General features: G+C 45.2%; 1 protein-coding gene across 2 annotated transcripts in view; it reads left to right on the top strand.

Annotated features, from left to right (window-relative positions):
* The first annotated feature begins 8,672 nt into the window (after positions 1-8,672).
* Positions 8,673-20,027, top strand: part of CREB1 (cAMP responsive element binding protein 1) — a 39,956-nt gene continuing 28,601 nt past the window's right edge. Inside the window, exon 1 of one of the 2 annotated variants that reach the window (XM_077181293.1) lies at positions 8,673-9,045. The gene's annotated coding sequence lies outside the window, so the exon portion shown is untranslated. The remainder of the gene's footprint in view (positions 9,046-20,027) is intronic. The other variant, XM_054636397.2, reaches the window with a different exon arrangement.

Genomic DNA, 20,027 nt, shown 5'->3' with positions numbered 1-20,027 from the left:
ATAAGAATACTTTAAAGTAATGTGATTTTTTATTTGAATTCCAATTTATGTTCAGATGCTTTGACACAAATCTAGTAAGAAAGGCACACTATTTTCATAGAACAAATTAAATTGTATGTTATATAGCCACACAAGTAAATATGTTATATCATTGGATAAATAAATACTTGTGATTAGATACAGTATCTCATTCTTACCTACACATAATAGCGAGGCTAATGGAAGTATTGTACAAATCACTGTGCTTTAATAGTTAGCAGTCCATAAAAATCAACCTGAAAGACAATAGGCAAGAATAAGCACACACACACAAAAAGGCTAAACCCAGTTATCTGGACCAAGACTTCCTGCTTGCCTGTTTCTGATTCAAAGCAGCTTAGACTCATTTTCACTTAAGCCAGTGCCTCTGGGCAGAGAGGTCGAAGGGAAGCGTAATTAGTTCTGCAGAAGATGTGGGAGGTGGATGAAAGGTGATGATGGACCCTGCTGGTGGGATGGATGATGGGGATGGACAATGGTGATGGGCTGCCAGAAACAGGGCAGAGTTAAAGCTGCAGAGCCAGAATCAGTATCTGGACCATCCAATAGCCCAAACTGCCCATTTGCAGGGAGTTTGGGGAGAGCATTGATCTTGGTCCATGTTGTCAGACAATGCTTTCCTTCTGACTGTGGAAGAGAAAATCAGTTCTTTTTAAGCTGATAAACACACCCCAGCTGGGACCCAATTTGTTGTTTGGATATTACAGGCTGAGAGACAGACTGGAGTCCTGGCATGTTTTAAAGAAATTGTGGCTCTCTCGTCAGCTAAATTAGTAATAGATAGCACACGCCTGTTATGGAAACCAAAGAGGGCTAATGGTAATCATTTTCTTCCACCACCCTCTTTTTTGCCTGCATTTTGTTTCAGATCAACCTGCACTACTTTTTAAATGTTTCCACTATATTTTTCCTTTTTAAACAACCTCTCCCTCCTTTCCCTAAATCCTGCAACCTGAGTTTATACTAATTGGACATGCTAAGAAATGGAAGTGCTGAATGTACATGGAATTTTGTTTAACAAAGACTGTGAGATAGTGATACTGAAACCAAACACTACACACCAGCTCTTCTCTTTCTTCCAGAACCACGATTATTCACCAAATTAGTGTTTGCTAGCTTCTTGAGGGGTAAGAATTAGTTTTTTCAAATTGTGCAGTCTAAGTAATATTTTCTATATGGTAGGAACAGGCTCAAAACCAGCAGGCTGTGCAGATAGAAATGGGGTATTTAACATCAGAATGATATAGAATATACCAGTCTCAACATCCATCTCTGATTTAAAATGTAGGCACTTAGGGCCAAAGCTGAGGGCATTTCCAGGAATTATTCCCTAATTTCCCCTTCTCTTCCCTTTTCACCCTGACAGAATTTACTGTGTTTAGTTTGGTTTCTCATTTTGGCTTTCACTTCCACTGTGTCTCATCCAGCAGCTTTTTCCTCTATGTGCAGCAGATGAAATCCCATTTTTCTTTGAAAGGAAAAGCTCCCCATCTCCAACTGGTGTGTTACTGAGAAGTCTCAACTCCTTCTCCCTCGTGTGTAGGGCCAATGTGGCCACATGACAGCAATTGCTTCATGGCATGCAGGGTCCCAGGTACACTGCAGTGCCAAGTCAGTAACCCATTCACATTATATTTGCCATGCCTGGTACCTTATTGAATGCTAATTATACCGACCATAGCTTTTTCTAGCTCTTGAAGCATCAGAGAGTTTTTGAGCATACCCAAGCCCACAAGCCATGAAGTATGTGATAAAAGGGCTAAATAGACAAGAAAACAGTCACTATTGTTTGGAGAGGTACCAGGTATTTACAGCATGTCTAAGCCCCTCTCTGGTCACCAATTCATTGCAGTTCTCCCTTCTGTGTGACAATCTGTCACAGGAAAACACAAGATGCTCTTTAAAGCGTATGTGACCTTTAGAGGTTCAGCCCAAAGCAGTTTTGCTGACATCTGGCGCACGAGGGACTTGCCATAAGATGGGATAACAACAACAACAACAACAACCGTGGTTCTGCAGGGCCAGCATCTGTCGATCCTAAGGCAGGGAAAGCAGCACAGAAGAGGGAGGCCAACAGGCTGCATCTGAGCTGGCCCTGCAGTGCTGAGCCTAAGTCACACCTTTGCTAAGTCAGAGGGGACAGAGATACAGGCAAAGGAGGCAGCCTGGTGACAAGGGGCTTTAATGAGAACACACATCATCATTTATCTTTGGATAAGGAGAGGGGGTCCTCAGAAGCGTGGGTTACATAAGCTAGCATGTCTCTGCAATGAGAAGACATTGTGTGAAGAATCTGGTCTAAATTCTCAGAACAAAGTAACCAAAATGAGAAATCGTTAAACAGGCCTCAAGCGAAGTGAGAGGAAATTCAACTTAATGAGGAAGACAGAGAAAAGTAAGCTATAATGGGAAGAAAATATTCAGGTGGCATTTTTCATGGATTGAAGGGAGAGCCTAGACTTTTTCCTAGTCTGCATGGAGTTCAGACAGTGGGTTGGGCTGGGCTTTCTGCAGTGGGCTCAAAAAGCCAGATTTATTTTTCTGGCTACCCTTACAAAACACAGCACACTGTCAAAGTGTCAAAAAACTGCTTGTGCTTATCTGTTCCCACACTCCTGCCCTTGAAACATCGCCTCTGCTTCTGGGAGAGGTGATATTTGATAATTCAGAAATGGGCTGTTATTTAGCACAGAATGTAACCAAAGCACTCAGAGCTCCCTAAGTAATGGCTGTGCTGGCCAGAGCAGGCAAACCCTGCTGCAGCAGCCTGAGAGCTGGGCAGGTCCTCTGCTCCACACAAGGAGACGTGGTGGGGAACAGCTGAATCCCCCAGTCAGGGCAGAGGATTTCCCCTCCCTGGCTGCTCCATCAGTGGAAGAGACGTGATGCTGCTCTAGCAGGATGGTGAAGCAGTGGGACTCCATATTTCAAACAGCAGAGGTTAAGCAAAGTGACCAATTTCCTTGGGCTAATTGAGCATGCAATCTGCCTGCTTGTAAAGCCTGTATTTGGCTAGGAAGATTTATTACTATTAGTAATGATGAATGTCCGAGAGCAGTAAGGGCAGGCCTGAGCTGCAGATCGTTAACTTTAAGTGGTATGATGTTGAAAAACCATTTCTATTATCAGTTACTTTGTTCTGAGCTAACTGTGAATTTAGACCTAGTTCTGTAATAAAGTGCTCAGGGAGTCCAGTGAATCTTGTTCTCTGTGGCAGATACTAAACCTGTAGGGTTTTGTCCATATCCTGATGAGTAAGCAGTTCTAGCTCATCCTGAGAGGCTGTGAAATGATAGAAGACTGCTCTGTATGAGAGTTTGGAGTTAAGCCTCCATCTATCTCAGAAGCAGAGGCCAAAATGGAGGACTGGCATGCCTTTGTCATTGGATTTCAGAATAACACCTCTTTATTATCTTCATCGTCCTCAGAAAGTCAGCACCCGTTCAGAGCTTTGTCTGTGCTTCTGAATGGCCATGTCCATCACAGGGGTGTCTTACATCTGCTTTAAAATTAGTTGGTCAGTTTGTATAGGCTGGAAATCGCAATGCAATACTCTATACAGTGAAACGTGCTGGATGCTTTACTGTCTAATGTAATATCTGCCACCCTCCACATTTCATTTTTTGCAAATACTTTCCATTTCCTTGGGTGAATATCCATTAGTGTATGCAGCTGCAAAGCCCCAGAGCACACCTTGCCTTCTCTGCCTTCTTTCCTCCCCAGCACTACTTGTGCTTAATGTCATATTTGTACAAAACACTCTCTGTTTCTGCACTGGCAGAGCACAGTGGTCCTCTAGAAGTTGTCAGTGAGTGCTTGATACCAAAAGATTATTTTGTTATAAATCACTCTCAAAGATCCCTGTGGCCTGCAAAAAATACTTTTGTGTTGCTGTCTTTACAGCTGTATGTAGACTAAAACCAGATGTGCTTCTGTGTTTCCACAGTAATTATTGTCTTTCATGCTGCCAGTGCAGCAGCACTGACTGCTCCAGACGACATCATGTGCATTGTGACTCTGGCACACCAGAGAGCCAAGCACAAGCCTTTCTTGAGCTCCATGTCACTCCTTAGCCTCTGTGGACCCTGGGCCATGGGCCATCAATTGTAATGCTGCGTGCAAGGAGTCTGCTGCCCAGGGTAACCAACCTGGAAGCTGAAAACTAATGAATTTGCCTCTGAGGCTTAATTGTAAGAAAAGTAATTAATCTTGCTGGGTTTCACTCATCGTCGAGCAAACTTTTGCTGATGAAGAAGAAAACTGCTGAGCATTCCAATTCACTCTCCAAGTCAGCCTCTCCCTGCTGGACTCCGTAGGTAATTGGCACATCGTTCCTATCCTATTTTCTACACATTCCCCAAGAGGCATCCGTGAAAGGAAGGTGTCAATGTCAGTGAGATAGGGGGTTTTGCAACTCAGACTTTTGTTCCGTCTCCCAAAGAAGTTCCAAGTTGGCTTAGTGCCCCGATTTTGCTCAGAAGGGAATGAGGAATGTGCTAAACAGCTGTGAGAAGGTTCCACAGCAGCTGTGTGTGAGATCACATAGCCTTGCCACTGAGCCAGTATGAAGTAAGCATGAATCCAGCTCACATCCATCCATGGTTTAAGCCTCTGTGACGGTGCAAGAGATGGAGATACACAACACTGGGTGTAATCTTAACACCCTTCAGGCACCTGGCCTATCGGAGGCATTTGTTTTAGTTTGACATCAATTGCTCTCTCGAGCTGTTATATGGGGAGCCTACACTGTCTGGCAGAGACGTAGCCACTGCTCAAGATGCCCTGTGCAAACTCATCAGTGGGCTGGCAGACTCTCAGAAAAGTGCTGAGGAGCTGCCAGGGGGGCTGTGAGAGCAGGACTGGCAGAGTCAGCAGGGTGCCATCGGCCCCAAAGGGGCAGCAGGATCAGGGGCACGCATGGAGCTGTGCAGCTGCATAAAGGCAGCCCTGCCTGGTCTGGAGAAACACCAGTGGCACTCCCATCACTCAGGCTGGGAGTGTTGCCCAGGTTTCTGATGGGAGCCTTATGCTGAGATCTGGTTATTACACTTTATTTGCCTTCCAAGGACCAGAATTTATTCACTTAAATTCTGATTGCTGTGATTCTTTAGGCTTGCTGCACAGGGGCAAGAAATTCAGTTTCTGGGAAACATGTATGGGTGGTAAATGCGTGATTTTTGTCACTCGTGTGAGCAAAGAAAGCTGATAAAATACAAACATTAACATAAAGGGCAAAGAGAAGGATGAGAAAACAGCTGAAGAAATCCATGAGTCAAACAAGAGACACTCAGATGGCTATATTTGTTCTGCTCATAATAAATATTTTCTCACGCAAAGGACTTTATTAATAAAAGGAGCACAAAGGCTGAATCCTTTACTTTGATCTTGGAATCAATTCTGGAAATGCAGAAGTTCTAGCAAAATGTAAAAATGTTCATGTTTGAGACTAATTAAAACATATTTTTAATTATCTAGTTTAATTCACATCTGTATATGATAACAAAATGCAGAGAGGATACTTTATTAAACACACATTAAAACATTAAACTGAGCAATGGGGCTAGAGTTCAAATGTCAAAACACTCAAAAAGAGCCCTCTACCTCAGTATCCTGTGAAATGAGAAGGATGTGATGGTAAGACAAGCCTTTTTCACCTCTAATGGTGATTCGGAGGGAGAAGCATTTCCATTCACCGCCAATGAATGGACCAAATCAAGAACATTGAGTTTAGATTTCTTGCTTGTCTCAAAAGCTTTAAGTGGAAGAAACATTCTGCTCCCAAAAGGAGTTGTAAAAGACCTATTTAGTGCATGGAGATTTTCACATCCTAGCAGACTCTAAAAAGGAAAAATAATTTCCAAAAGTTATGTCAGCCATACACTGCAGACAGGGATGGGCATGAGCCAAAGGCACAGCAGAGGTCTACAACAGCTGGAGCAAAAACTGATGGCAGCCAGGGCAATGCTGCCCTGAAACCTTGGAGCTCCTGTCTGCAGGCAGGGCAGAGGGAAAAAGTGCAGCAGAAACAGAAAATGACCTGTGGCCCAAGCCATAGCACGCGTTGGCAATGAAACAATGTTTTAGCTGTTTAACCTGAGATGCCTTTTTTTGTTTTTAAATATCAATGGTTTGTTTTAGAATAACTGTAATCAACAAAATCTAAGGCAAAGTACAGCTGTTATTGCTCCTTGCACCATCTCTTGTAATTTTGGGGGGAATTAGACGAAACTCAGCAAAGTAAAATCAGTTCAACCTTTTAGAGAAAATGAGACTGGAGACGAGCTGAACTAAATGGCACAGCAATGCCATGTCATACAGTGCACCTGGCAGCAGTGTCGTGCTGGGCCAGCTGCAAAAATGAACCGGCTTTGGAGCTTCAAATCTTGTTATGTAGTGCCATCTTGAGGCCTTGGGAAATGAAAAGCAGCTTTTCTGAGTACAGACAGTTTTTATCGTTGGTTGTAGTTGGAGCAGTCCATTCTTCGGGGTGTATGATTGAGTGCATTCAGCCGGATTTGTGAACAGAAGAGGGGAACTCACCTGGCTGGAGCACCGCTGGGTCTTTCCCTGCTCCCTGGTGGCAGCAGCTCTTTGAAACCTTTCCCAGAAACATTTCACCTATCCAGCATTAGAACCCCCAGTGACAGACATCACACTGGGGCTGCAGATGAGACTGAGGACCACAGCACATGGCTGCTCCTCTTTGGCAAGGCACAAACACATATCTGGTGCTCTGCCCTGTGCTGCCAACTTCTGTCCCTCCTGAGGGAGAGCTGGCAATGCAGGGAGCTGGTGCCATGTGTGCAAACCCCACCTTACCCCTAGTTACTCTGAACTGGGTAGTGGTTTGATAGCTTAGGTGCCTGGTGGCCACACCTCTGCCACCTCCAGCACTGGTGGGGGCAGTGGATCAGGGCTGGGGTTTTCCATGGGGATATTGTGTCGTGGTGGAGCAGCAGTCACCCTGTGCCTGGTTTTGGGCTACAAGGGCTGGCCACAGGGCCAGAGAGGGCAGGCAGCAGGATGGGAGTCATAGGCTGGAGTAAAAACAAGGCAGCAGAGGAAAGTTTAGAGGAATAACCTGAAGGACCACACAGGGAGGGCACAGTAGGGACACCAGGAAGCCGAGGTGCATTGAGGGGCAGCATGGCTTGGCTATGGCACCTCACCTGCCATATGGTGCCTGCAAAGGGAGGGGGTGGTTGGGTCTTGGGGTGGCACTGGGGGCTGAGGAAGGGGGTCTGGGCAGCGGCCCCAGCAGTGGGGCACACAGGGAGGGGGTGCCCATGGAGGGATAGAGCCCTGCAGAGCTGGGGGTAGCAGGTCCCCCATGGCATCAGCCTGGTCCTTTGATACCATCTCCCATGGCATACTCCTGGAAGAGCTGGCAGCCCATGATGGGGACAGGTGCACTCCTCACTGGGCTAACAGCTGGCTGGATGGGTAGGCCCAGAGAGTGGTGGTGAACAGTGCTGCATCCAGCTGGGATCCAGTCACCAGTGGTGTCCCCAAGGATAGCATATGGCCAGTTCAATTCAATATCCCTACTGATGATCTGGGTGAGGGCTCGAGTCTACCATTAGCAAATTAGCAGACAACACCAAGCTGGGTGAGAGTGCTGATCCGCTGAAGTGCTGGAAGGCTTTGCAGAGTAATCTGGGCAGGGTGGAACAGTGGTGACAAGTGGCATGAGGTTCAACAAGACTAAGTGCCAGGTCCTGCACTTGGGTCACAACAAACCTGTGCAGCTCTATGCGCTGGGGCAGAGTGGCTGGGAAGCAGCTCAGCAGAAAAGTACCCGGGACACTGGTTGACAGCTGCTGAATATGAGCCAGAGTGTCCCCAGGTGGCCATGGAGGCCAGTGGCATCCTGACCTGTACCTGGAATTGTGTGCCCAGCAGGACCAGGGCAGTGATTGTCCCCCTGTACTTGGCACGGATAAGGCCACTCCTTGAAAGCTGTGTCCAGTTCTGGGCCCTTCTGTTCGGGAAAGGCTTTGAGGTGCTGGAGTGTGTCCAGGGAAGGGCAGTGGAGCTGGTGAAGAGGCTGGAGCACAATTCCTGTGAGGAGGGGCCGAGGGAGGGGGGGTCTAGCCTGGAGAAAAGGCGGCTCGGGGGGACCTTCTCGCTCTCAGCACAGCCTCAACAGAGGGTGTAGCCACATGAGGGTCGGGTCCTTTCCCAGGAAAGCAACCAACAACAGGACAAGGGGACACATTCTTAAGCTGAGCCTGGGGAGGTTTAGGCTGGACATCAGGGAGTAGTTTTCACACAGAGCGATTAGATATTGGAATGGGCTGCCCAGGGAGGTGATGGAGCCACCGTTCCGGGAGGTGTTTAAGAACTTAAACATTCAGTGCCATGATCTAGTTGGCATGATGGTGTTCAGTCACAGGCGAGACTCGACGATCTCGCAGGTCTGTTCCAACCTGATGGATTCGGTGACTCCGCTCTGAGGCTGAGGCCTCCGCCGCCCCTCGGCCGCTTCCGTGAGCGCTCGCGAGTTTCCGGCCGCCTCGGCCGCGCGCACGGCGGGGCGGGGGAGCGGGGGGGTGAGCGCGCGCTCCCCCTCCCCCCCCCCGCAGCCCCGCTCGGTGCTTCCCGCGCGGGCCGCCCCGGGGCGGAAGCGCCGCTCGCGCCTTCCCGCCGCCCGCTCGGCTCTTTCCGCCTCCCCCTCCGGGGCGCTTCGTTCGTTTCCGCGGCCGCTCGGCTCTTTCCGCGGGGGCCGGCGGCGCGCTCGGCCGTTCCCGCCGCCTGGCGGGCGCTCGGCGCTTTCCGTGAGCGCTCGGCGGTTTCCGTGCGGGGCCGGGCGCGCTCGGCGCTTGCTCCCTGGCTGGCGCTCCTCAGTCGGCCGCTGCCTGCCTGTCGCCGGGCTGGGAGCGCCTGTGTGTGTGAGTGACGCGGCGGAGGTGTAGTTTGACGCGGTGTGTTACGTGGGGGAGAGAATAAAACTGCGGCGAGATCCCAGGCGCGAACGAAAGCAGTGACGGAGCAGCCTGGTAACCGGTAAGAGGAGGACGGCGCCCAGCAAACAGGGGCGGGGGGGAGGGAAGGAAATGGAGCTCGGCGGGGACCAGGGGAGCCGCCGGGCGGCAGGACGCGGGGGCCCGGCCGCGCACCGCCCGCGGGAGGGGCGCCCGCCTTAAAGATGGAGCCGAGCCCTGCAACATCCCCGCCGCCGCCGCGCCGCGAACAAAGGATAATGGCGGATGGGAGCCGGCCCGGCGGCGGCCGCCACGGCCGGGCGGCGGCGGCTCTGTCGGCAGCCAGCGGCGGCGCTCAGCGCGGCGGGGAAGGGGCGCCGCGCCCCCCGGCCCCCGGAGGAGGCGGCGGAGGACGACGACGAGGGGGAGCGGCGGCGGCGGCGGGGGGCGGCCGCGGTCCCGCCCGCGCCCCCTCCCCGCCGTGTGCGCTCCGGCTCTCGCTCCCCCGCTGCCGCCCCCGGCCCCGCCGGGCTCCGGGGTCCCTCCCGCGGGGCCGCCGCGGCCCCCGCGCCCGCCGGAGTTCCGCTTCCCCGGCGCCCCGAGCGCGCCGCACGGATAAACAAACAGACTCCCGCCTTGATGGACACGAGTGCGTGGGGCGCTCCCCGGCTCTGTAACGAGAAGCTTTTAATAAAATCTGTGCTCGGAAGCCGGGGCAGCGCTCGGTCCGGTGGCTCGCTGTTACTCCGTCTCCGGGAGGCCGCGCCGGGCAGAGGTGCCGGTCACCCAACACCGCGCTCCGGGCGGCACCGCGGGCGCAGCCCGAGCCGGCGCGCAGGTCACGTAACAGGGATACGGTTCCCTCCTGCCGCGCTGCTGCTCCCCGGTAGTATTTTTAACCCAAAGTGAACTTGAGTCGGGCTGCGGCTGGTAAATCTCGGTTTGGGATTTGCTTTTGCCAGTTTTCCACAGACTTGGGTGCTGCACAGCGAACAGGATTTGATCTCTATCCCAGCTTTAGTAGCAAATGTCTGTTCAAATGCCTTTTTCCACCTTACACCAGCCTTGCCTCGCTGCAGCTGGGGGGCTTTTTCTCTCTTTTTTTGCCTAGAATGGAAGACTGTGTTTTTACTTTGTTCTACTTTCAAATCCTGGATATCTGCAGTTTTTTGTGTTACAGTATTAAGCAAAAACAACCTGGCAGACTTTTTAAGCAAAGGTTGTTACACCTCTTAAATGTATACAGGGATAAAAAGTTTTACATGGTCATATGATTTTTTTTTTCATGAAACATTTTTAAAATTTTTGTTTCTTTCTCTTAAATATTGGAATGCCAGCTCACAATCTGCTTCTGGAATAACACCTGTCTTTTTTTTTTCCCCTCCCTGGGGTTAGAAACATGTTTCCTATTTCTTAAATAAAAGACCAGAGACTTCTTAGAAATATCATGTATCCCTGTTTAGTCCCATGCTGACCACCACTAAACATGATTTTAGAATACAGGAATTTTGAGACTCTGCTTGCCTCCTTTCTTCCTTGTATCAACAAATGTGGATTTATACAGTAAAATATGAAGTCACTGAAATAGGTTTTGTTCGAAATGGATATTTGTACTTCACATGTATACTTCCTTGTATGTGAATTTCTGTTTTCTCTCACTTCCACCACTTCTTTTGAAATGAAGGCCAAAGATGCTCTACATCACTTCACTGTGTAATACCAACACGAGAAGAGGGTTTCTAAACTTTAAAGTGATTAATAGACATCTGAGGACTTCAGTAAGCAATGTAGCTGTTGATAGTGATTAAAGAGAGTGCAATTGTTGGTGTATTTCATTCATTCTTGGTTTGATGGAATACGCACTACATTGTAAATACAGAAATGGGACAAAATCCTTGCTTGTTGTTTTTTGTAGTTTTAGAAAAAAATCTCATTCAGTTTCATAATAGAGTGGAAGACTCTCAGATCCATGTCTTGAAACACAGATCTCTGCATTTCCTCATCAGCTTTGTCCCCTCACAGGTCAGGAAGAAAAGGGAACAGAGAAGTGGTTGTGCATTTGCTAAGCATCACTTACATGTAACCCAAAATGAAATTGTTGCATGTAGCAAAGAAGAGTGTAATCATTTTTAATGCTTTAATTGAGAGAACACCAGTATTCAGATTGGTGCTCTCAATATGGTGTTTGGATCTGCACTGAACAGTCTGCATCTATTTTATTTGTTTTCTCATAGGTTTGGTGATATGTGTGTCTACTACTCTGGGTAAAAAAGGTAAAGAACCAGTCAAACAAACAAAAAATCCAACACAAAAAACTCCCCAAAAGTCTAAAAAGGGTAGAGGGGTTTGCTGATACAGAGCATTTAGAAACATCTCATTTAGACTGTCAAATCATTTATCTGGCTGTTTCTTGGAAACCTGCACCAGCACAGCTCTTGCTATACAAAATCTCCTGTAGATGTTACTCTGCAGAGTAGCTGTTCTGCTGCAGTGAGAAGCAGCCTCTTCTTGCCTAAGTGCAGCTACAGCTCTGTAGGTTCATATTTTGATAGGAGACAAGGCCCCAACTGGGAATTTCTCTTGGCACCGTTTTGAAACAAATGGGATATTCACACTTCACCTCTATTTTTGGATCTCTGGAAGCAAGTGGAGATCAGTTACTCATGCCACACCTCTCAAGGCTTTTGTGCAGTGAGAAGGCCGTGTTAGCTTTCTGCCATTAATCTGACTAAAGTTAGTTTTATGGGATGTGGCAGCAATCCTCATCTACAGAAACAGCCCTACCCAATTTCCTTTGAGCTCTCTCTGCTACCTACCTGCATACAGCTTAAGTTCCTGATAAGGCAGTGATTTATTTTTTTTACTGAACCAAAAATCGTGTTGCCTCATCTGCAGTCTGAGGTCATATTTCATAGTGATTGTGAAAACCTGAGCAGCCTGCCATTAATCATCTATGTACATCTCCCAGAATGGAGGCATTAATACCTATTTTGTTCTTCAAAGCTTTTAGATCACTGCAATTAAAAAAGGTGAGTGAGAACAAATACAACACCTTCCAGCTTTCCATATTTTTGAAACAGCCTTGTCAGCTGCACAGGAGGTGAAAATGTGTCAGGCTCAAGTTGACCTTTCAGGTAAAAGCAGCACTCAAAAACAGCCAATTCTCTGCTGCTGTTTTTGTCTGGCAGTGCTGGATTTATAGTATTATGTGTCAAGTGGAAAGAATAGAAAACACAGTTTTGGAAAAGCCACTTTAGGGTGAGAGGATAAAGAATTTAGAGGATGTATCCAAACATTCTGTTCCTGTTTGGATGCATGTATATGTTTACCTAACATGTACATACACACAAGTTTAAAGCAGCACTGATACTTGTTAGTTACTTGCAGTGATTGTTGAGTAGAGTGCTGAGAGGTACAGGATATTATACTAAGATAATAAGCATTCCTGTTTTTGTCCTAAGAATATTATGAGAGTTGATATTTTGTTAAAAAAAAGACTATTAGGTGAAAGATGGAAAAATAGTTCTGAAGATAGGAGTGTCCTGCCAATTGCTTTTCTGGATTTTGTTACATTTCAGTTGTTCTCTGACAGACTACACTAGCTACTTGAGACACAGTTGCAGGAAGCCTTACAGTGAACTATTTTGAACCTATGTTGGTTCAGGAAACTGAAGTAAAAATCTCTGTTCTTGATACTTTCACACTTTTTGGAGGGGAGAGTTAAAGTGATTTGTAAAAATCTCTAATCTTCTAAGTGTTCAGTGATAGCCTGTTTAGTCAGTGAGGTTATCATGAAAACTCCTTTTCCCTGCACATGGCAGAACTAAAGCTGGGTTGTATTTTCCTCTTTAGACAGAAACTTTTTCAGATAGATTTCCAAACTTACAAAAGAACAGATAGCCTAAGAAATGTGGGAATTCTTGAAGCTTATCTCCTGGCTGATGAACTGAAAGCATAGTTCCTCATAGCATTTTTTGGTAATAATACTAGCCAAAGCATCTTCCATGTCTTTTCCATTGCACTCTCACAAATCCTTGGGCTACTGCCCGGGGAAATGGTTCAGCTGTTTGAGAGGTGTGGAGCCTGCTTCATTTTCACCTGGATCATCCCCCCTCCTGATTGCTGCATGGCTGCACAGGAGCTTTACCAGCATAATCAGGGGAAGGGATGGGGCTGGAATGAGCAGGGAGATAAGGGCAGCTCAATCAGCTCTGCTGCTAAATGAGAAAATGCAGCCTTTGTAACAATTTTTAAATTATCGCTGTGTTTATAACTAAGCTGGATGACACAGATCCTGCTGGGGTTCTTCTTGCCACAGAGCTGGATCATTCAGCTAAGTTATTACATGTGCTAACCATGAGCAAATGAACATGAGTAACAGCTGTTCCCAAACTTCAATGTCATGTACTAAGCTGATTTGTTCTGCTGCTTATTTACTTGTCTGAAACACCTTTTGTGTGTGTGTGTGTTTAGCAAGTTCTCTGTGCACTTCCTCTACTTCCTTTTTTTTTATTCTTCACATTTTAAGTTCACCTGTTGCTGTTCACTGCAGCTTTTTGCTGCAATATTTTAATCATCTCTGCAGAAACTCCACCATCTCCTGTGACGTTTTGGGCCCAGTATTACATGCACTTTTCTTATAGGTGCTACCCTAAATCCCTCATTCTTTATGCTGTTCCAGTATCAATTGGATTTTACTTCCCCTTGCACCTTTCCTTGGGCTTGAATGTTAAAATCTCTTCTCATCTGTAAAATCTCTCTCATCATCTTTTACACCCCATTAAATAATGGATGGGAAGCATTATTTTCTTGCCTTTTTTTTCCTGATGACACAGCATCTGGCTGTGTGTAGCTGGCCTGGTCTCAAAATCCACTGGTGCCTGTCCATTTCTCCAAGCAGCATACAGTATGAGCAGGCTTTGTAAATTTACACCTTTCTGGATTGTAGAAAGCTTTCCTTCTCTTGAAAAAAAAGCCCAGGGCATTACTGTAGGTGTAGGACCCCTGCCCTCTTTGTGAAACTCATCCCATTTTTCCCTTTGTACTGATAGGAAAATTCTGGGAGATAAAAGACAGGGAAGGTGTGAGAAAGGGTACTGTGTACTAATGCCACGGTATAACCAACAAAAGTAATCTGTTGCTGTGGTTTTGTCTGAGCTGATACAACTTTATGTGGCTCTCAGGAGACAGAGTCTTGCTCTCTCCCTCCTGCTTCTGGCTGTGTGGTGTTGGACCATCCCTTTACATTGTCTGTAGTGTTAATTGTATACAAAACCTAATAACCCGGTTCAAATCACTAACCCAGGAGAGAACTGTGCTTTTTTAGTAGATAATTTTCTCCTGCATGAGTGAGCCGAATTGGTTGGTGATTGAGGTTTGGTTGTGCTGGTAGCACAAACGCCAGTGCTTTGCAGTGACGGTAGGGGAAGAAAGGAAGGGTACACAGTTTCTCCCTTCAGCAGCAGAGAGCTGTGCCAGCAGACCCATCTTGGGGAATGGCAGCATATCCATGACTTGGAGAAAAGAAGGAAGAGTTGGACTCTGTCCATAGTGATCAGAGCCACATGAGTTTGTCTTTGCAGCTAGGAAAGCTAAGAACACAGTAAGCCGAAAAATAAACAGCAACAACAAAAAGAACCAAAGGAGGAAAGTTTCCATGTTTTAAAAGCTTGGTGATACCTGTGTGATTGAATTAACTGTTCCTTATCAGAGGCAGATTTCAGTCTTCTCAAGAGGTTAGATCAGTGTACCTCTTAGGTACTTTTCATTATGAGAAGCCCATTCAGCAGGGGAGAATTATGTATAACATCTCTTTCATGAAGCCTGAGTTGAGATGCAAAGCTCCAGAAGGGTCCAGGTCCAGCCCTTGGGTGCACATCCTGTCAGTGGGCCCAAGGCACTTGGCAGAGAGCTCACTGTAGTGCCACTGCTGCTACAAACTGATAAATGCCTTGGCCTGTTTTCCAGATTGTAAAACAATTCATGGTGGCTGAAACTACTGGCCTGGAAGTTGTAGTGTAAAGTTAATGTGGATGTGTAACCAGTGCACGTTACCCTGGACTGGGGAGAGGAAGAAGTATGTTACCTGCTGCAAATACCTGCTTTGTCAGCAGCATGGCTGTTTGAAAAATACATCTCTGCCCAATCCTCAGAAGCTAATGTTGATTATATAAAAAATACTCATCCTGTTTCCAGCCTCCCACTCCTAACAAGAGTCATCACAACAATAATCAAGTTACAGAATAAAGGTGGTTTTTTCAGCATCTTTGTTGGCTTCCCACAATCTTGTGACACTTATACCCATGACTTAATTTACTTTGCTTTCACTGACAGGCCTTGCTGCAGCAGGGTAGAGTTGGCTCCACCTTCCCTGTTCCTGCTTCTGTTCACAGTATGACTGCCTGTGAACTGGATCAGAGAACTGGTCCAGGCTAGGAATTAGTTGTGTTTCCTTGTCTGTAGTGCAAATTGGTTGCCTGGTCCCATTTACTAGACAGCTTCACAGACAATTGTAAAGGTGTAAATAAAGAATTTAGAGGAAACCAGAGCCTGAGCTGGCAGTGCTGCCAGCAGAAGTGCTTGCAAAACTGTAGTTGCAGAAAGCAAAATGGAGATTCTCTTTTGTGTGCAGCACATTGGTGTGAAACATGTCCTTTCTCTTGTCCTTTCTGGTTCATCAGTGGCTCCCATTGCTTACTCTGGATCATTGCAAACCTTCAGCATTACCAGCAAAATCACACCCCTGTTCTATGGGGACAGTCATGTTGCTCACAGGTAATAGAAGTCTTAAACTCCAGTAAAGTATTTGAAAAACATTATGCTTTCTTTGGAGAGGATGCTTTTGCAGAGTAGATCTGCTTGGGAGACATGTGAGTGATCTTTCTCCTTTAAAAGGCTCTTCTGCACTGCCCAGGCAAATTTTAAAGATACATGAAAAATAAACTAGAATCCACTTGCTTGATAACGTTAGGCAGAATTATTTTACTACAGAGTTTCATCACTGTTGCATTTCAGTTGGTTTTTAGGGAGAGGCTGGGTCATAGATTTAATTTTGGTGCATTAAGCAACATAGTCTGATGATCCTTCAAGCAACAATGTTTTCAATAAAACTAGTAAAGCCAGAGCAATTTTAGGATTTAAAAGTATTTCCAAGTCTAAGCTGTTGTTTAAGACGTAAATCTTTTGGTTTTAATGTTGCAGTTAATTTTGTGAATAGGATGCATTCAGAAATTTGACAAGGGCAAGGTTTGTAAGGAAGTGCTGTTTTTCTTGTGCATGCTTGGGCATACTCTACTCTAGCACTCCAACCTCAGAAAGAATGCAAAGGTTTTCACTTCCTAGAGGGCATTAAAGCAAGAAACATTCTATAGTGCCTGTTAAAAATTAAACAAAGGTATTTAATAATAATAATAATAAACAAATTATATTGCTTTGCAGGGTTTTTTGGGTTTGTTCCAGACACTTGACTTGATATTTGGTAATTATCAGCATTGTGTGAATAACTCAGTCTTACTTTCAGATGACCAATTCTAAAGATACTTATTAATAAAACAGTTAAAGCATTGGTCTGAAACATCCATTTTGTTGTGTTTTCTTTCTGAACTCATTAGAAGTATTCTGGTTTTTTTAAATAAGACTTTCCAATATTTACCAAGTTATAAAATTTCATGGTTTTATACTATGGGTTGAACTCTAGAAATACCACATACGTTCCAAGCATCAATCAGAATGAGTACTGTTTGTTTATATAGTTCGTGTCTGTCAAGCTTGCAGCGTAAATATCTCAAGTGATATTTTTTATGAATTGATGCTTTAGCCACTGACATTCAGAAGTGGGTTAGAAACATTAACCATGGAGCTGTCCCTTCTCACCAGCAGACAAATTCTCAATGGACACAAATTCTACCTAAAATCCTCATGTCAAGTTTAAGTGTGCAGCTTATAAATACCTGAAACTCCATGCTTGCCCTAAGTTCCCCAACTGATTTGATAGTTCTCTGCAAGAGAACAGAAGAATGATGTGAAAGGGAGTGTGATATGTGTCACTTTTGGATTCCAGTATGTGACCCTTTTCAGTGTACAGTATTTTGCTGAAGTGACCTATGCTATTTAAACCTCGGGCTTATTGTTATTATCATTATTATATTATTGCAAATGAATAATAAAATTCAGGTCACTAATTTAACATTTCAGACCATAAAAAAATCTTTAAATATTGACAGTTGCTCTCCTTCATTATAGGGTGGAAAAGGAAACATTTACTTTATTCATGGGAAAGTCCCCTGAATATTTGGGACTTCCCAGAAGATTCGGTTTCAGAATATAAATTTACATTCATATTACTTTAGAGTGTCATATTTAATCAGTGTAATCTCTTAAGAGATTTTTAATCAGTGTAATCTCTTAAGAACCTTTGGTCCAGTCTTACAGTACTCTATTCTGATAAATTACATGTGTCTATTAATATTTTCACACTGTAAAATTAACAGATGCTGAAAACATTTCTTTGGAATAGAAAGATTTCGGGTAATAATAAACATGTTTATGGGTTCTCTGGCTCTATCACATTATTTCATTAAATCATACCTGGTATGTAATTTAAATTAATAGAATTAAGGAAACACCTATATGGATGTGATTCCTTTGTCTGTTACAGGTCTGAGATTACTTCATGTTGTATTTTTGTCCCTTGAGCTTGGAGCACTCAGGTTAACCACAGGTGTAGGCCTATGGAACGCTCTGGTTTTTATTTCTATCTTTCTATAAGTTGTTCCTGATCTGCTCTGAGCACCAAAAGAGAGCTGGGTCATCTGTATAGATTCAAAGTAGCTTTAGCTTTGCTCACATAAGCATTTGTCACAGACCTAGTGACTGAGCCTGTGGATTTCCCTAGCACATCTACGGAGTGCAGCCTGTGCAGGAGTCAGTCATATATTAAATATCCTTGTCCTAACAACATCTTAGTTCTTCACTTTAGGAGAGTGACTCTGCTGAGCAGTCAGTCATCGCTCCTGTAGTTGTTGGCTGAGAACAAGTTTCAGTAGCTCCCTCACCTCAGAGATAACCCTTTATTAGATAAAAATGTTTAGAGACTCTCCCTATGGAGTTTCAGGCTGCCCCAGGCTTGGAATTGCAACAGTTCTTCCAGCTGGTGCCTCAGACCTGGAATGTTTAAAGGTTGCTTGGCAAGTGGACAGAGATCCTTACAACACATCAAAAGGTTGTCAAAATATATCATGCAGCATTTAGGTGGTTCTTACTCTGCCAGAATGAATGGTGAGGCAGTAAAAGACCATAAAACATAGAAGTGCATATGGAGGAGAACAAATGTAATATTCATCTGAATGACTCTGGCAGGTCAGGTGGAAATCTCAAGTTCTGACAGCTCTACCCAGTGGAAGAAAGGAACACATACACCTTCTTTTAAATGGATCTTAGCGGTGCTAACTTGGCATCATTTTCTGCTCTGAATATTCCTTTAATTATTGTAGTGACAGTCCTCTTTTCTCCCCGTCAGTGGGAAAGGAGATGGTCTCTGACCCTTGCAGAATTGTCTCTCCTTTCTGTCACTGGGCTGCCTTGGCTCTTCTGCTGGAACACCTCCACGTGTCAGTGTTTGAGGGGAAAGGAAGTGGCTCAGAATGTTCTGCTGGTTGACCAGTACAGCAGGGTAGATTATTTATTTGGTATATCTAGATATCTGGGTGGTAGGAGAGAACTGTTTCTGAGCTCTCACTGCAGGAACAGCCTGCCTCTTCACGAGGGCTCGTGGAGCTGCTCCGGTGGGTGCTGAGCGCAGGCCAGCAGCCCGTGCTGAGGGCAGGGTGTTCCAGCCTGGGCACAGGGCCTCCTTAGAGAAAGTGTTACTTTATTGTACCCATCTCTGCACTCCCCTTGCCTGGGGTCAGGCTGCATTAACAGGCTCTCAGATGGGTGCTGTTTCCATCCAGCAAGCCTTCCCCCTGGGCTGAGCAGAGCTCCCTCACTTGTCATGGTACAGATGTAATCATGGCATCCTTTTAACATTGCCTGATGTGCTGTCACAGTTCAGCTCTGCAGTGAGAAGAGCAAATATGAGAAGTGGCTGTCTTCAGGTAGCTGCCCCCATCTGGGCTGAGGTCAGCTTCAAATCCCATGGAATCATGGATCCCTCACTTCCCTACCCACAGCTGTTTCAGTCAAAGGTAAAATGAGAATTTGATTAGAGCCAGAAATTAAAGCTCATCACAAGTGGCTGTACTGATTATTGATTTGCTGGGCCTGTACCAATTGCAGAGCCTGTTCCTGGAGTTGTGGTGTATTCAGTAGGAGCATTAGCTCCCTAACAGCATGATAAAAAACCATTTGATGCCTATATTTTATATTGCACTAAAGATGCCTGCCTACAAATGATACTGTTCAGATACAATGTTGTGATGGATTTTATTAAGTAACCAGCAGCTGCATGTGATGAGGTGAGCCACAGTACTTTCAGCAGTCCCAGGGAGAAAAGAGGCATGTATTTTGGCAATTTCTTATGGTTTCATTTTTTGAGAAAAGAAAGCTTCTACAGTTGGTAAGGATTGCAAGAAATCTGCCTAGATTGAAAATTAGGTGAGTTTTATGCCCTAAAAATAATGTCAGAGAACAGATGGTAAACTGTAGTAAAGTGCAGTCAGTAACTGAAATGCATAAATATGATATTGGCAATGAATGTGTTAAGAATGACAAAATGGGCAGAGTTCTCAGAAGTCTCTGTGAATAGATTGGATATGTTGGCCAGAACATTCTTGAAAATGTCTTGCTTCTCTAAAGTTAAGTTTGCAGATCTCTTCTGGTGGGTTTTGGTTATTTTTACTGTGCTAATAAAGGTGTTTAGAAATAGTTACCACAGTTCTGTTCTGCATGTTGAGGACCACAGACTTAAAGCATATGAGTTAGTCTTTTAATACCCTAAGTGCCTTCAATAGGAGCACAGAGCATTTATAAATAGAACATATTTATGGATTATGTTTTCAATAATAATGTTACCTAATGACTTTGTAACCTTCCTGGGATTTGTTTTGACGTTTTGTCTAAGTGAAG

This window comes from Agelaius phoeniceus, chromosome 7, assembly GCF_051311805.1.
Source record: "Agelaius phoeniceus isolate bAgePho1 chromosome 7, bAgePho1.hap1, whole genome shotgun sequence".
NCBI classification, from domain to species: Eukaryota; Metazoa; Chordata; class Aves; order Passeriformes; family Icteridae; genus Agelaius; species Agelaius phoeniceus.
This window is presented reverse-complemented; position numbering and strand designations above follow the sequence as displayed.